The 17,437-nt window shown below is 56.3% G+C and overlaps 1 protein-coding gene across 1 annotated transcript in view; it reads left to right on the top strand.

Moving 5' to 3' along the window:
* The window catches only part of RBFOX3 (RNA binding fox-1 homolog 3), a 519,235-nt gene continuing 501,798 nt past the window's right edge, over positions 1-17,437 (top strand). Inside the window, exon 1 of the mRNA XM_032178879.2 lies at positions 1-413. The gene's annotated coding sequence lies outside the window, so the exon portion shown is untranslated. The remainder of the gene's footprint in view (positions 414-17,437) is intronic.

The raw sequence follows: 17,437 nt of genomic DNA, 5'->3' as shown, positions 1-17,437 counted from the left end.
CCGCCCGCGCCGCCGCCGCGTGCTCCTGCTGCCGCCTCGCTCCAGCCGAGCGAGCCAGAGGAACGAGAGAGAGAGAGAGAGAGAGAGAGAGAGAGACAAGGAGGGCGGAGAGAGGAGGGAGGAGAGAGAGAGAGAGAGAGAGAGAGAGGAGGCGAGGGAAGAGCGAGCGCGGGTCTGCTCCGAAGCTAGCAGAACCTCCTTGGACAGCGGCCCCAGCCGGGCCCCAGCAGCTCGCGTGGTCGGAGGAGAAGCAGCTGCCACAGCTGCCGCCCGAGCCCGGCCTCGCGCGCCCCTTGCAGCCAGCTCGCCGGTGCCTGTGCGGCCCCAGGACGCCGCTGCCCGCTCAGCGGCCGGGATGCAGCCGGGGCATGGCCGCCGGCCCCCAGTCACCTGCCGCGGGGAGCGCTGAGCCCGTGAGTAGCCCGGTCCTCGTCGCCCGCCTCGCCCTGCGGCGGTCATTCCCATCGGGCTGAGCTGGGGGAGGGGGGGCATGGCCGCGGAGGGGCGCATGGGACCCCGCAGTGGGAGGCGGGCTGCGGAGCGCGGCCGGGGCTGACCCGAGGGCGCGTGGGGTGGGGTGTCGCCCTCGGGGTCAGGGGTCCCTGCGCGGGGTCGGGGTCCCCGGGTCCCTCCGGGGCTGGGGTCCGGACGCTCTGTCCGGCCGTGGGCCAGAGGGGTGATTTAGTGAATGGGAAGGCCCGGGGGTCGGGCTCCATGGAGACGCCGGGGAGTCCCGCGCGCTGCGTGGCGGTGGCAGTGGCGGTGGCGGTGGCGGTGGTGGTGGCTGTGGCGGCGGCGGCGGCGGCACAATGCCCGGCGCGGGGAACTCCCCGGCGGGGGGAGGCAGAGTCGAGCGGAGATCCCGGCCCCGCAGGGCGCGTCCGAGGAGGCAGCCGGAGCCCGCGCGGGTGGGAGAGAGGCTGGCGACCCGGCGGTGGTGCAATGTGCGTCTGTCGCGGCACCCAGGCCCCGAGAGAGCCCTGCCGGGGTCCTCTGAAAGGAGGGTCGCTGAGAGGTTGATGACCCAAAGGAGTTGTGGGGAGGAAGGGGCTACCACAGCTCCCCAAATAGGAGCGGGGCCCGCAGCACCGCGGTGTGCGCGGGGGCCGAGCAGCTTGGGGCGAGCGGCGCGCAGGGCCCTACAGGGGGCGGGTTGGGGGCGCTCCGGGCCGAGTCCCCAAGCGCGATAGGAAGGCTCGAGCGGGAGCAGAGGCTGCCTCTCTGAAGCCTCGGCCACCCCCAGGGCCTCGAGCAGCGCGGCCGGGCTGGGGAAGCCGGGCACGCCCCTGGCCCAAACTTTCTGCCCTGGTGGCCCCGGGCGATGGTGGGTCTCGCCCGGGGCGTCTGGGGCTCGCACCCTCGGGAAGGTGGTCTTCTGTGGCGTCTCAGTGTGGCGCGAGGCCAGTGGTCATTTTGGTGCTGCGGGTCGCAGGCTCCAACCCCCGGACGCGGAGCCTCCTCTGGCGCGCAGCCCTGCAGTGTCGGTGCGGGGACCGAGACGCGGGGCCCCGCGTGGAGGGGCATTGGGAACCTATCGGGTCCCCAAGCGGCCCTGGGATCCCTGTCTCACGTGGGGTGGGGGCGGGATGTTCCCGGAGTCCACTGGCGGGGGCGGGGGCCCAGCGAGGTGGGGAGAAACTCTTGGACAACAGAGCTGCCTCCCCCTCCCCTTTCCGTTCCAGCTTTGGCGAGGGACCTGATTTATTTAATGATCACTTTTAAAAAGGACTCCCGCAGAGCCGCTAGTCCCGATGCGCGAGACCACCCCGCGGTGGAGGCTAAGGACAGAGACCCAAGGGATCCATCCCTGGGTTTAGGTCCCCCTTCCTGCCCCAGCTCGAGGTGAAGTCGCTTCTCGGGCGCGCAGGTTGCTAATTTCCTGCTCAAAACGCAGGCTGGACTTGAGGACGCCTTGGGCACGCACCCGGGCGCCCCGGGCACTTAGCGTGGAGCAGGTAGGAGGCTAATGGAGTGGGGTCGCCCGTAATGAGGTCTTTCAGCCGGAAGCCGGCTTCGGTTTTACTGGTCTGCAAAAAATAATGGAAAAAAAAAAAGGTATAAACATTGCGGCAGAACCTGCTCATTAAGTGTGCATCGCGGATTCGGGACGGATGTCTTAATTAGTCTGCGTTGTTCACGGGGATATTACACTAATTAAAACCAGACCCTCCAGGTGAGCGAAAATTGTGAAGGGAGAGAGGAAGCAAAGTTGTGGAGAAGGCGCTGCCTGATGAAAGCCGGGTACGGGCCTCTTGCAGGGGCGCCCCAGGTCACTGAGCGCCGGCGGGGTGGGGGCGTGGGGGCGGCATGGCTGGGGCGGAGGAGGGGAGCCTTCTTGGAACCATCCCGGCGCGCCTTCCTTCTCCGCTTCCTGCGGGCGGGCGAGGAGCTCCCTTTGGCCGAGGACCGAGGCTGGCCCCCCCGCCCCTCCCCCAGGACTGGAGGCCTTCCTGCGTGGGCGCCTCGCTCACCGCACACTCCTGGAAGCAACGCTTAACCCCTCATTTCCTGGCTGACGGCTTCTGGGAGGGCAAGGCTGTCCCCAGGAAGGCGACAGAGCAGGTGACGTGGGGACCCCTGAAGAGGTTAAGGAGCAGAAGCACGGTTGAAGGGACGCACCCAAGCCGAGACAGCCTGGGCCTGGTGAGGTGGCTGCTTGCGTGCAGCAGGGGTTGCCACTGGTGCTGGGCGTTTGCGCTTGCACGGCTGGGGTTTTCTGGCGTGAGTTGTCCATTTCTAGCAGCTATCCGCCCCCCTCCCCCCAAAGAAAAAAGGGAACCTGGGTGATTGCTTTGATCCACCTTCCTCAGGGGCTTGGGACCTAGAGAGACCCGTGCCCACCCCGGGGACCTCGGGTCGCCTCTGGTTGCCAGGAGGAGTCAGGAGTCCAGGGAAGTCCCTAGGCTCCGCCCCTTACTCGGATGGGCCTTTGCTGCAAATGCTGCACACCCAGTGACCTCGGTCGGGAGCCACAGCGGAGCTGGGGGTATTCACTGCCCTTCTGCAGGCACCAGAGGCGGATGTCCAGGGAAGGTGGCGGCATGGGCGGCCCCTGCCTCTGAGTGGCTCAGCAGGCACTCAGCGGGCGCTAGCACCAAGGACAGGGCCGGGGCCTCCACAGCCTGCCCTCGTTGCCCTCCCTCCTCTGACAGGGTCCCAGGGCCGCTGGAGGCGCTGCGGGCGCCCGCCCTCAGGCTGCTGAGGACATGGGGAGGGCTCCCGAGGCTCATTCAAGAGCCAGAAAAGCCCAGGGCCTGCGAAGAGGTAATTACAGCAAGGAGGCCTCCTGGGTACCATTCCAGAGTGGACCTTCTGTCCTGCGCCTGTCACTTACTCAACTTGGAGCGCGGCTGATGGCGCATGGGTGAAATGGAGAGATTATCAGGCTCTTTGGTGTCTGGGGATGAACTAAGCGCTGTAGTGGCCAGAGAAAATGCCATCTTCCCTGGCTGGTTCAGCCCTGCTGCCTCTCCCCTGCAGCCTTCTTTGACACCTCTCTCCCAGCCACATTCAGCCCTGGCCTAAAGTGCCTTCATACTGATGCGTGGCAGTTGGAGGTGCCCTGCTGCTGAGGGCGGGGGCCCTGCTTGGTTTATCTGCCCCCTCCCCCCCATATGCAGATGGTGGTCTGACCCATGATGCCTGTGCAATTCGGAAGGAAGGAATGCATAAGTCACGCTCCTATCCCACCCAGAGGTGCCAGAGTGGTGGTGGTGGTGGTGGTGGTGGGGGGGGGCAGTAAAGAGGGGAAAACATGTCAGTGGCCAGAACCACAGCGCTGAATGCGAAGCTGCAATATTATTTTCAGCCCTTGCAGGGTGGGGCTTCCCTCCTCCAGCCCAGCCCAGCCCAGCCCAGAGCCTGCAAGTTTTGGTCGGTTGTCTCCCTGTGTTTATTTATTTCCACACTCCTGCTTGATACTCTGTTATAAAGACAAATGGAACCTGACACGCAGCTGGCATTTGGTGAGGAATTTTTTCTTTTTAAACAAGTGAAAGGGAAAAAGCCATCTTGAAAGTTTCTCCCCCTTCAACAGAGACCCGTTTCCTCGGGAACCTACTGTTCCCTAAATCCCTGCCTGCCACAGGCCCCTGCTCCTGGCACAAGGCACCGGCTTTATAAACCATCCCGTTTGCACCTCCACCCTTTGATAAGCTGCAGCGTCTCTCCACGCTCTTTCATAAAGCAGCGCGGTATTTTTACAGGCTCATGAAACATTCAGGCAGCCTCAACATCTTACTTTCTGCTGCCTCTCTGAAGTAGGCTGCTCCCTGAGCCATCCCTGTCCTCTATAACGTCCTGGGTCTATCTCCCTCTCTCGCTGTCTGTCTGTCTCTTCCTCTCCCCCACTCTTTTTTTCTCCTGTGCTTTCTGAGTGGCACGGATGCTTAGTGCGTGATTGCCTCCTTGTGTGACCTGTGAGGGTTGAGGACGGCTCTTGGTTAACAGTGGCCATGCAAGGAGCATTGCATACATACATATGCTGTGCATACACGGCGGGGCCTGTTCTGGGTTGGGGACCCACAGACAGACGAGTTACCTCCCTTCAAGAAATACCATGTGATACAGAGTGATTTGGTGTATAAAATAGACATTTTTAAGTGCAATGCACTTAGTAAATTAGTTTGTTATCACAGTTTCTCCAACACATAGACTGACACCAAAACAAGCCTTAGAGGGAGACTGGAATAATAAAGAGTATAAAGTCTGTTACTTTATTTGTAGCTTGGGGCGAGCTCACAGTCTATCAGCTGCATTTTGAAAAGTGTGGCCAGGGTCTAGGCGGAAGGAGCCGTTCTGGATGCATCTTGCTTGGGTACCACAGGAGTCCCCCTCTTGGCCTGGGAAAGGACCATCCACCATCTTTAATTTAGGGGCCTAGGGATGTGCTCCACTGTGGGATAGGACTCGTACAGAAATTACAAGTGCTAAGTGGACAAGTATGTTTTGTCCCAAAGCAAAGGCCAACTCTCTGGCACAGGGAGCTTGGTGTCATCAGGCCTCTGATCCTGGCCCTTACCTGTAAGACACGTGAGGGCCTTGACTGCTCTGGCCAGGCGTCCTTCTGGTTTCTTCCTGGTCTCTAGACAGACCAGCAGCTAGAGGTGGTCTCCTTGCCCCTCCTCTCCCTCCTCACTGCTGCTGCACCTGCCAACTCTCTGCACTTGAAACATTGACCAGACTGTGGTATCGAAGGCTCTGCACTCAGGGGAAAGGGGGCAGAAGAACAAGGGATGGGGTGCTCTCCTCTGTAGGGAGTGTTCCCCTTGTGGGTAGAGAAAGCCGTGGCTTGGGGAAGCTTTTTAGAAGTGAAAATCAGTCTTCCCTTAGATCCATCTCCACTCCTTCCGTGTAGGTTGGGGCCAGGTCTCGCGGGTTCCACCTGAGAGGTGGGTTGTAACTTGCTGGCGTCAACTTGAGTTGGGGGGTCCTCAGCCTCCGTGGTTTCCTCTTAGGACCAAGAGCCAAGCACTTGCTATTGCAAGTTTTCTTTTAAGGTTTAATTATTTGTGCTCAGAACATATTCCCAGCAGAAAAAAGAAAGAGGAAGAACATATATATTTTTAGGAGGAGTTTACTTGCTTATTGCTTTGGTTAGCGGCTGTGCTGAGAGCTTTCTCCCAAGATTCCCGAAGAACAGAGGCCTAGGCGGAGCGACCGCACTGTACCTGGCCATCTCCCTGCTGGACCCACCGCTGGTCATCAGCTCTGTATGCACAGGTCTCTGCTTGGCTGGCTGCTCCATATGTGGGCAGGTGAGCCCACCCTTCCTTGAGTGCTGGGCTGTGAGTGGAAGCCAGCTGGCGAGGAAGGTAGCTGGGTATGTCTATTTTAGCCCTTTTAGAAACTAATCCCATTTGCAGGCGAGGAAACTGCCTAAGCATAGAAAGCTGCCACCAGCCAGCCCCTGAACAGTTTCAAGTCCTTGTTTGGGGGCCCGGTTGAGATCATAACATGTATCTTTTGTGCTAGAGAGGAGAATCCTGTGTGCCTTTATTTCTCCAAGGCATCCTGTCTTGCTTCAAAATTCTCCCTCCATCAAAACAAACAAAGGTAACCCGGACCTCCAGATCCGATTCTCTTCTGCAGAGCCACCAATACAGTAGTGGAGGCAGTGTACCACGCAAACCAAGGGCACATTCAGAGTTCTGCCCATGAGCAGCCCAAACACCATGGACTGCAGTCCTTCTCATCCACGTCTCCTTGTCTATGACACCAGGTGAGACCCAGGGATGAAGACGGCAGGAATGGCGGTCCCTGGAGTCCAGGTGCTTCTGCCCTTGCTCTCATCCTGCAGTTCACGTCCTTGGACACCAAGCAAATGCCGATTCCTGGGCCAGGCTCTCCGGATTGTTTGCTTTTAGGCAACAGTCATGAGAACATGGAGGAGCAGGCTATCCTCAGCAATGAGATTTTTGATGGAAAAATGGGAAGCTCTTTTGGAGCCAAAGGACATAGGGTTTCCTTGTATTGGGAAGGTCCACAATTTGGAGAAAGATTTAAAGCAGTACAAACACCCCGGTACCTTTAGAAATCATTTCTCACTAAACTTTGATAGCTCCAAACTCTTACTCAATGCAAATTAGAGGTTTCTCTCCTGGATTACATCAAAAGCAACTCCTATTTTTCTGGAACTTTTGAGGGCTGGGGGCTGGCTGAAGCTCCAGGGTCTGTTCCTAAGAGCTTCTGGGCACCTGGGAATCAAGCACCTGCTGGTGACCTCTCCTTCCCCACCCCAGCCCACCCCACCCCACCTTTTAAAAAGCAGTGGCAAGAAGGCCTTTTTAGCTTTTTGTTTTCAGCAGCGAGGTATGAGGATGACTTTTTAATGCATCACATGGGAGAACCACACACACCGGTATGTCCCGACGTTACTCGTCACATTGAGATCTGAGCAAAAAATGGAAATCCGGAATATGCTTTAAACTGGGTCTGTGCACAGGCTCCTGATGGGCTCTGCAAATGCCTAATAACTTGGTGTTGACACCTGCCTTTCACCCTGGAGGTGTGGCTGAGTCTTCACCCAGTTAGTTTCCTTATTCATGGGAGGTTCGGAGGTTGTACATCTTGGCAGCTCCCCACTCCCATCAGCTGATTCTTATAAGAATCACCCTTTGCCCCCGGGGCACACAGTTACATGCACATTGAAATGAAGTGACTTCTGAGCAAGGCGGTATGTCAGTTACCTTTCATGAGACCTTAAACCCCATCAGGGCTGGCCGCACAACCTGTGGCTGTGGTGAGTGGATTCGGCCTGCACCTGCTGGCTGGTGGGAGGGCTCTGTGCAGGGACAGCCTGAGGCCTGAGCTGACTTCTGATGGTGGCAGTGTTGCCTGCAGCATACCGCTGGGGAGGGCGTGCACCCTTCCCAGCCTTGCCACCCAAGGCAGGCTCTGGAACCTCAGTTTACCCAGCTGAGAAGCAGGGACTGCTGCGTGGATCAGGCAATCTATGTAAAGCCGCTGATGTGGTGAGTGGGATCCTTCCCTGGAGCTATCCACCTGGTAGAGGAACGAGCATGTTGCTAGGGGTTAGGAGGGGTCAGGGTTAAGGAATGGATTCTGAACTGTTCCCTGTGGGTACAATTATGACGCTGCTTTAAAAGAGCTCCTGATAAACTTGCAGATGCAAGGATGGAAACAACCCTTAGCATGTCTCTATAGAGAGGCTGGGGTCTGAGGAGACCCTCACTCCCTCGGGTGGCCTGGAAGGGCTCCCTGGAGCAGCGCCCAGCAGCTCATGTCCTTAGGAACACCCTGAAGCCAGGCAGAAGGAAGTGAGGTCCTGTCTGTGGGGCCGTGGACTCGGTTGTTACCCTGGTCAGGCCATCCAGGGGGATAACGGGGCTCCTGCTTGTGCTGTGTCCCCTCAATGGGTCCACTGTGCTCTCCCCATGCCTCCACTGCCAGCGGGGTGTCAAGAGTACCACAAGGAGGCCAGGGCAGGGTGGCTCACGCCTGTAATCCCAGCACGTTGGGAGGCTGAGGCAGGGAATCACCTGAGGTCAGGAGCTCAAGACCAGCCTCGTCAACATGGTGAAACCCCGTCTATACTAAAAATACAAAAAATTAGCTGGGTATGATGGTGCATGCCTATAATCCCAGCTACTCAGGAGGCTGAGGCAGGATAATCACTTGAACCTGGGAGGTGGAAGTTGCAGTGAGCTGAGATCACACCACTGCACTCCAGACTGGGCAACAGAGCAAGACTCCGTCTCAAAAAAAAAAGAGTACCACAAGGAGAGAGGGGCACTGCAGCAGGTCCTCTTGCTTTTGCAAAGGGAGTGGCATTGGATCATCAGAGATGAGGCTCCAGACCATGCCAGCTGGATTTCCCATGAGGGAGAGGAAAGGAAGGAGGATCATGGCCTCCCTCCCCCAGCCCTTCCCGGGCTTCTCTGAGCCTATAGTTTGTTACCACATCGCTTACCGTGCAGGCTGAGGGATTCCAGCCCACCCCTGCGTTCCATGTGGATATGTTTTTGGATCTCAGTTCTCAACGCATGAAAAGCCGAAGCACAGCTTTGCAAAGCCCATTAGAAAAAAAACAAAGTGTGTGCTTTTATTCTTTCTGGAATATTGACTATCATTGATGTGATGCCATTAGGCACAGCTGGGGGCCCCACGGCAGGGACAGGTGAAGTGGAACTAGAGACCCGAGGGGTTTCTTCCACAGGCTCCTTGTAGACCTGGGACGGGGCGTGTGGTTCACCGGCCTCCCTGGCTGCGTGCCCCCAGCTGCTGGGGAGAAGACCGACAGTGATTGATTGTGTTCCTCGCAGGGGTGCTATCCAAGGGTACATTATTCAAGTATTTTGGAATCTTAGCAGAAAAGAGAAGAAATTTAAGGTGAGAATTACTGTTGTCAGTGGCGTAACATTATAATCAACACTCCTAGACAGCCAACGCTGTGTCAAGCTTTATCGTCCAGAAGTCTGTTTGATATCTTGACAGCTGGGAACCTTCAGCTGATGGCCAAAGGGTGGGAGGGAGAGCAGGTGGACGATGGCCTGTGTTTGATGGGGGAGACTGTTACCCTTTTCCTCACTATTAAAGCCTTGTGATGTTGTCTGGGACAACTTTATGGGATGATTAAAGGCCATCTTCCAGCGGGTACATTTCTCTTTCTCACCGGCAGATCTCATCCTAGGACAGTTGAGAAGGATACACCTAGAATCTGCATGCTTTTAACTCTGTCGGCATCCCTGGGCCACGGACAGGAGACTTTCTGCAGATCTGCCCTTTGTGTTGGAAAATACATCTGCTTGTGTGTGTGCGTCAGCAGCGTTGCCATAACCAGCATTCACTTTCCTGACTTGCCCAGGCTGCAGCATGCAACATGAGTGTCGCATGGGTACCTCCTGGCCTCTTAGACTTCTAAAATAGAGCCGTCTCTCCAGAACAGACAGGCACAACTAAGGCCAGATCACTGATAACAGTATCAGTATCTACATGCTAAAGACACAGCCCACCCCCTTCCCATGGGGTTCTTTCCTTGGCAGAAGTCACCAAGGAGACTGACTTTGGGAGAAGTAATTTCTCCCCCTTCTGGATATGTTTTGCTCAAAACCTAGGAAGAAAACTCACAAGACCAGACTAGGAAAATTTCAGCCCCCAAGGATAATTTTTCAGAAAGTAATGAGCACTAGAAAATGAGGGCTATAAAGGAAGGCTTTAGGTAATAATCATAACTATAATGTTCACCACTTTGAAGTGCATTAATATATACTAAAATTACAGAAAATATTAAGTCTGCTGCAGGGGAAGGGGGCGTGTTTTGGAGCTTGTGGCTAAACCTCCTGGACCAGCTCTGTTCTCCGGGCCACAGCTGGGGCTATGTGGCCCCTGGCCTGTCCCTGCCGTCACAGAGACACCCGCCCTAAGAGAGGCTCCTGTGCCCCTAGCTGGGGTCCAGTTGCAGACACCGTGAATGCTGGATGGAGAAGCAGTATCCCCCGCAGCAGGCTCCTTTTGGGGCTGTGATGTTTTATAGCCTGGCAAGGGAATGCCAAGACTCCCTGAGGGTCTGGCTCACTTTATCAGGGTCCTGCTGCTTGAGAGCAGAAGCCTGGGAGGCGAGGTGTGTAGACGCCCCAGCCGGCGCCCCTCGAGGCTGCAGTCGGGCTGAGGCATTCATTCCTCCGCAGGGGCCCCGGGGCTGGAGCAGCTGGAGCATGGCCGTGGCGGCTGCATGCTTTCTCCTGCCGCCTGGCTCTCTCTGTTCCCCTCCTGACCCCCGAGCCTCTGCCTCTCCTGCGTTCCCCTTCCTCACTCCCCTCTTTCACCTTCAGAGCCAGTGGACTTCTCCAGGCGGCACGCAGGCGAGGGGCTGGCGATTGGAGGTCAAGCAGTCTCAGCTCGGAGCAGCGGGAGGAAAGATTTACGGTTCCTCTCTGCCCTGCCTGATGGACAATTAAAGTCGTGCATGGTTGGAGGAGAGCAGTGTCGTGAAGAGTCAGGATGGTCAGAATAAATCAGTCACCTCCACTTAGACGGCTGAGCTAGACTGTTTCCCCGGGCCTTCAAGGTGGGAGCCCCCTGGGGTGTGGATTTGAAGGTTCCGGAATGGACTGTTCAAGGGTTTGACATACTCTGAGCTCCATCAGAGTCAGAGCCTGAAGACCCTGGGGGTCTCCTCACAAATGGGGCATGTGCTGTAGGGAATTAAGGGAAAATTCTGGATAATGTGTTTAGAGGGCGTTTTGTCTCCATGGTATCTGGCATCTGCAAGAGCCTCAAACCTGAATGTTTGGAAGTCAGGATAGTGGACCCCCACCTGCAAGCAGAGCATGTGCACGCATGTGCTTGTGTATGCTTTTGCACATGTATGTGTGCACAGGTGTGTGCATATTAGTACACACATGTGCACATGTGTAGATTGTACATGCATGTGCCTGTGTGTAGAGTGTGCACACAGGCATGCATGTGCATCCTGTATGTGTGCATGTGTGTGCATGTATGTACATGTGCACAAGTGTGTTTCTGCATTTGTATGTGTACCCACATGTACCTGTGTGCATGCATGAGCATATGTATGTCGTACATGTGTGAGCACATGTATGTGTCATGTATGGGTACTGGTGCTTGCCTCTTGGACATCGCAGGCTCCACTTGTGTCTTTAAACACACATGCCCCTCTGCAAGCCTGCCGGGAGCTGGGCTTCTGAGCATCCGCCAAGCCCTGCGGCCGTCCTTCTTCATTTGTTCTGTGTGTTATTTCAGTACCTTGAAGACTCTGGCAATTTCCTCAAGGAAACTTTGTCTTTGTGGAAATGAGATGCCAGCACTCCTCGGCCCTCCCACTGGCTAATTGATGATATGATCCTGCGTGGGAGACTTGCCATTCCTGGAAACGCTCTTTATTTCGTGGGCCCCCCCCGCCCCCTGCCCGCCATCATCTGATTTCTACGAGCTGCTGCACGTGAGGTGCAGGGCCGGGCATTTGCTGTGACTCAGCCCATGTGCCAGGCCTTTCATTAACTTGGATACTACAATTATGTGCGCCAAGAGACTGCGAGGGCCATTTAGGATTTTTCTCCCTTTAAGAAAATATTCCTTTTTCCCCAGCCAGGTAGCCCAGCCCTTTGCCTCTGCAGCTGTGGCCCAATCGCTCCTCAGCTCTCCCGGCACTGACCTGCAACAAACTCTTGTTAGGGGGCTGCGGCTCCACCATGGTCCTGTCGGAGGTGCTTGGCGGGTGGTCAAGGCAGCCTGCCCTTGGGAGCTGCAGGATGTGGCCTGCTGCGGCGGCTTCACGGTCACGGCACGAATAGCAGCATGCGTGCTTTTGTGCCTGTGTGAGCACACACACACCCCGTCGGCACACGCGAGGATGACCTTTGGCATAGAACACCTGCCGCTGTGGCCTGCACAGAGAAGGGCTGACCCCAGGACAGCGGCTCCCATTCGCCTCCACCAAGGCCAGCTGGACCCTTCAAGGGGCCCTGAGAATTTCTGAGTGTGGGCAGTGGGGTCGTGTCGTGCGGGGGTGGAGTTGCACGGGTCTCCTGTGCACGTACACACGCATGCTGGCCAGCATATTAGTATGCTCGCAGGGGTAGCCTGACCCTCTTCCCCCACTTAGGAGATGTGTGCGTGGAAACTTGCCCCCGTGGGTGTCTTGGGATGAATATTTGGGATCCTGGGGGATCTGGATTGCAGAGTAGCTGGGCACTGTAAGAGTTCCTGTAAGTGTTGGGTCTCCTAGGGAGGGGGAGGCATGGAGTACTTCTCACTTCTGTGGGTGGGTGGAAGGTTGGGGAGGGGCACACTGGCTCAAGGTCACCCCACAGGGAGCAACCTGATCTGAGGACAGACCTGCCTGGGACTCTGTTACTGAGATGAGACACTTGCTTCCCCCTTCAAAGGTCATGAGATTCTGGGGGACACGGGCTGCCTTCCATACGGTACCCACAAAGCTCATTGAATGCACCATTCAGAGGCCTTGTTATCTCAAAAAGAAAGGCAAGAGTCCAACCCACTAAGCACCAAATAACAACTCAACAACTCAAAAACTTATTTTTTTAAACTTCCTGGAGTTGCCATGGTTACTTGCACGGTCCCTGCATCTCTGTTGCTCTACGTGGAGCTGCTTGTAGGAGGAATTAAAGCCTCCAAGGTTCACCCCTTGGAAGGGTCTGTTTATGCTCCTCTGTGGAGGAAAAGAGCTGGAGAAGGTAGGGATCTTCCAGGACCATGGGATGTGATTTTCCAACATTGCACTTCTGAGACGCTGGAGACAGAATTTGTCTCCCACGCTAAAATAATTATAGCCAGGAGAACAGAGAATACATCATTCTAAGTTAAGGTCCTTAACAACGAGGAGGGTGTGTGCGCGTGTGCATGTGTGTGAGTGTGTGCGCATGTGCATGTATGTGTGCGCATGTGTGCATGTATGTGTGTGCATGTGCATGAGCGTGTGTGTGTGCATGTGTGTGCGTGTGCATGTGTGCACGTACATGGTCGTCTCTGCATTGCCACCACCTTCCTCCTGGAGTGCCCTTTTGTACTGGCCACATGTGTAAAGGCAGTGGCAGCTGAGGCCCCTGCACCTGTTGGTCAGCCTCCAGCAGGCAGCACTTCCTGCTCCTGTGGCTTGTGCCCAGGCAATGCTATTGGAAGGCAGATTTCTGCAGCGGGATTTTGGGGAGAATTGCTAGTGAGGGATGGTGGAAAGAGGGTGGGTCAAGGAGGAATAAAGAAGCCAAGACTCCTTCTGACCAGGCTCTTCTCTGCTCTTCAGATTGTGGGGTTCCATCCTCCTACCTGCCATGGCTCCATGGGAAGTCCCAGGGCCCAGATGTGGCCCATGCAGTCCAAAAATTAGCTGCAAAGAGGAGAGTCCATGCTGTGGGCCAGCTGTTTGCCCTAAATGCCCCCTGCCTAGGGTCTGATTGTTTCTCCCCCATGGGATGGACAGAGTGGCAGGTCATTTCCACTTTGGGGCCCCTGCAGCCCCAGTGGCTTTTGGGGGTGTCTGCTCCCTGCTGGCCACAGGGTGAGTCTGTCCTCCCTCCTGGGAAGGCAGGAGCCAACCCCTGCCTATGGGGGGTACTTAGTAGGTGACCGGGGATGCAGAGGCTGAAATCAGGCGGTACCTTCTAAGTGTCGGGCTGTAGTGACAGGTGAGGAGGGCCTTCCCTGGCCCTTCTTGTCCAAAGTGGTCTCAACCTCTCCCTCTGTTTCCCACCTCACTAGGGCATCCCTTCCTCCTGTCAGGCAGGGCAAAGTGCCCCCCAGCGCTGGTGCTGGGCCACAAGGCCACACACAGGACGACGGCAGAGGGCTCGCTCTTGGCCGGGGTTCTTGTTGTTTTCCCTTGTGCCTCCTCTTTCTGCCCTGGGTGGGGGCGGGCAGAAAGCCCTTCTGCAAGTCTGTAGGAGGACTGTGTCTGTCTTGCATCTTACCCGGCCAACCCTCTCTCATTCCCAATGCAAACTGGAGTCCCTGGAGCACAGCTGGGCTGGCAAGACCAGATTCCCCAATTTGAGGCCAGCCTTGCTTTTCCACGGCCAGGATATTTTAGCAGCAAGACAGGAGGTGATCTCAGGCTCCTGCATCGCCTTTTTGGCAAACTCATGAGCTCACAGTGCGAGGGCAGGTGCTTTCTCCAGGAAGCATTTGGGGTGAATGTGTGTGGCAGCCACGGGGGTCTCCCTCATGAAGTCCTTTCTTACGTGTGGCCAGCAGGAGGGAGGCCGAGGCCAGGGGTGACCCCAGCATTTCTCCTGCAGAGTCCTAGGAGTGGCGTGGCTCGTTAAGTAGATGGTGAAGGCCAACGGGAAGGTTTTGGATCCTTCTATCAACACGGAACATAGCGAAGCCATAGGTTATCACTGGGTGTATCTAAGGCGGTGAGCAAGTGGGACGTACTGACGTAGACAGGCACGCAGAGGACATGAGAAGCATCCACAGAGCCTCCCTCTGGGCTGAAGTCAGCACCTGCTTTCCATAGCACTTTCTGGGAGCTGTAATCAGCACTGAGAAGGAAGAGCAAAAAATCACAGATCCTGGTGGGCGTCTGCAGCACCGTCTCCCGTATTGGGCTGTAAGTGCTTCGCGGGCAGGGGCTACAGCTGATCCATCTCTCCCCAGAGCACCTAGCATGGCTGTCTGCTCATAATCGTTCTCAATCAACATTTGCTGAATTCTGACAGCTGGCTGGGGGCAGGGGCCTTTGTGGCTCATTAGCTCTGTGGCCTGGCTGGGCCCACGGTGGGTGGCCCTGGTGGGTTTCCGTGCCCTGGTTATTTCTGTCTCTGGAGGCTCCACTGAGAAGGGGTAGGAGGGTGTGCCGGAGGCCCTGGCCCACCCCTGGCTGGTGCTGGGCACACTCTCTGCCTGCTGATCAGAGAGCCCCAGGGCCTAGGGGCAGAGGGCTGTCAGAGGAACAAGGACCCCGCTGATCTGCAGGAAAGCTGCTGTGGTTTCTGGCCCAGAGAGGAAATGGGCCCTGGTTCTGTCCTGAGGGCTCAGTTGGGCTCTGCATCAGCCCCAGGAGCTTCCTCCCCTCCTTCCCTGGAAGTGAACCTTGGAGCGTGTGCAATTGTTTCCCAGAACCAGAGTCAGCTGCCAAATAGAGCAGACTGCCTCCGAAAGGGGAGTCTCAGATGTCTCTTCGAGCCACCCCTCTTTCCTGGGCTTGGAATGAGGAGGAGATAAGAGGGAGGAAAAAGTACCAGGAAGGTTCTGGATTGCTCTAGAAGATGCCAGATAATTCTGGAAGATATCCTGAGGCTCCTCCAGATGTGTGACCCTGGGGCCAGCTGCATCCTTCGGAGCGTAATGTACCCCGTCCACAGGGGAGTACGCTCGTGATTATTGATGCTAATGGAAAACAGAAGTGGAATGGATAATTCAAGATGGCAGATGAATCAATATTATTTATATTTAGCCTGTGAATGTGCTGCATATTTCTCCGCTGGCAGATTGGGCTTCACAATTATGTTTTGCAGAATCCAAGAATCTGCTGCCCACGGGCCAAGGGCTGCCACCTTGCTCTTCCTCTAGGAGGGTTTTTGGAATGCATAGGATCCCCTCGTGACTTGGCGGCCAGCTTAGAAGGAGGTGCCAGGTCCGTCCTCCCCTCTGTGCGGCTGGCATGCCACTTCCCACAGGTCTCCCCGCTGCTAACACACTCCCTGCAGCAGGGGATTGGTTAAAGGCGTTCAAGAGAGAATGGCCTATTCATACACACGGTGGGTTTTAGGCAGCTGCTTTCCATGGATGTGGAAAGAGATCCACAGTCCATTTTAGTGGAAAAGAAAGATGGCAGAACCATCAGTGTGATTTAATCCTAAAGCGTGTGGACCTGGTGCACTGTTTCGTCTTCATCTGGTATTCTCAGTGCTTAGCCCAGTGCCTGGCACAAGGCAGGTGCCCAGCGAGCGGTTGCTGACTGAGCATGTTCTTCGCTGGGGCACTGTGGGGTTCAGTGGGAGGACCGAGTTCCTGGGCTGGGGACCCACGTCTGCTCCAGGGAGCTGCGTGTCTGCGCGCCGGTTTCTTTCCGGCAAGCTTGACCTTGCACCTTGGTGGCCCCATTAGGGTCAGCCTCGGCACACCTGGAAAGTGGCTCTTTTCTCTCAATACCGATGGTTCTCCAGGCGGGGGTGGGGGTCATTCCTCCTGTTACTCCAAGGGTGGGATGGGGAGCACCATCCCAGGGAGGGGATCAGCGGCTTCTGAGGGCGTATCCTCAGGGCTCCGTTCTTGGTCAGCACTTGTGCCAAACGTGGTCCAGTCTGGTCTCCTCTTTGGGGACCCAGTAAATGCAAACCTTCTGGCCCTCTGTGTAGCACCCACAGGGGATGGAGGATAAGAGGAACCACACGTGAAAACTCAGAAATTCCCAGTGGAGGCTTCTGAGGGTGGCTTCCGGGGTGTGCCGAGGGTGGGGAAGCGCTGAGTGGGTGCTTCCTTGTATGTTCAGGGGTGCCCCTGGAAGGCCTCGCAGCTGCCTACACCCCCTGCCCCTGGACGCCAGGACCTTAGTCTGGACGTGGTGCTCTTTGACATCCAAGTTTTAAAAAATGGCCTCTGATTTATAAGGTGCCTTATGTTGATGTCAATTGATTTACATTTCTGTATTTAAAAAATTGGCTCTGCTCACACTGCTCTCGAGGAAGAGTGCTGTTGGGTCCTGCAGTCCCAGGGACGGGAGCAAGAACCTCGAGGTGCTGGGTTTGTGTGGCTCGAGTCCTCCCTGCGCAGGGGCCGGGCTACACAGCTGGCTTTAGGCCCGGGTGGCCCTGGAGTGGACAGCTTCTGAAGTCAGCATGTGGGAGGCAGGGCCTGCAGGGGGCTGGCTGGTGGTGTGAACAGGAGCATCTGGGGACAGCAAGCCGTTTCCGTCTCTTTCCTTGCTATGGCCTGGGTGCCTCCAAAGGGTCAGGGCTGTGTCTTCCACTTCTTGTTTGTCCCTGCTGCCCTGCAGAGTGCCATTTCCACAGCTCCATATGCAGAATCTTCTAGAAGAAAGACCTTGTTTCTGGACTCACCCCTCAGTCTCGAAAGCTTCTAAGGGTTTTAAAGAACATTCCAGCACTGTCTCAGCCCTTAGCTCTGAGATCCTTCTACTTCCGGTGGAGAAGGTGGGTCAGGAGACCACCTCTCCCCTCCCTGGCACAGAGTAGGTGCTTAATCAATGTTGTGAGAACGCAGCAGGGACTGTCGTGCTGTCCCGACGGGTCAGACAGAAGCAGGTTCATTTTCCTCAACTGCGTGCTTCCTCTGTATCCCCTTGAACCTAAAAACAGCTGTCTCAGGAAGAGGGAGGAGACAGAGTTTGACTGACGGATTCCCCAGGTGCCCAAACCCTTTGGTCCAAGTGCCTCCCACCTCAGCAAGTGCCAGTGGGTTTTGGTTTCTGTCCTGGAGCCCGCTGGTGCCATACTCTCTCAATTTCCTCTCCTGGCCCTCGGGAGCAGGGAGAACA

This window comes from Hylobates moloch, unplaced genomic scaffold (assembly GCF_009828535.3).
Source record: "Hylobates moloch isolate HMO894 unplaced genomic scaffold, HMol_V3 SCAFFOLD_15, whole genome shotgun sequence".
In the NCBI taxonomy this organism is placed as follows: Eukaryota; Metazoa; Chordata; class Mammalia; order Primates; family Hylobatidae; genus Hylobates; species Hylobates moloch.
This window is presented reverse-complemented; position numbering and strand designations above follow the sequence as displayed.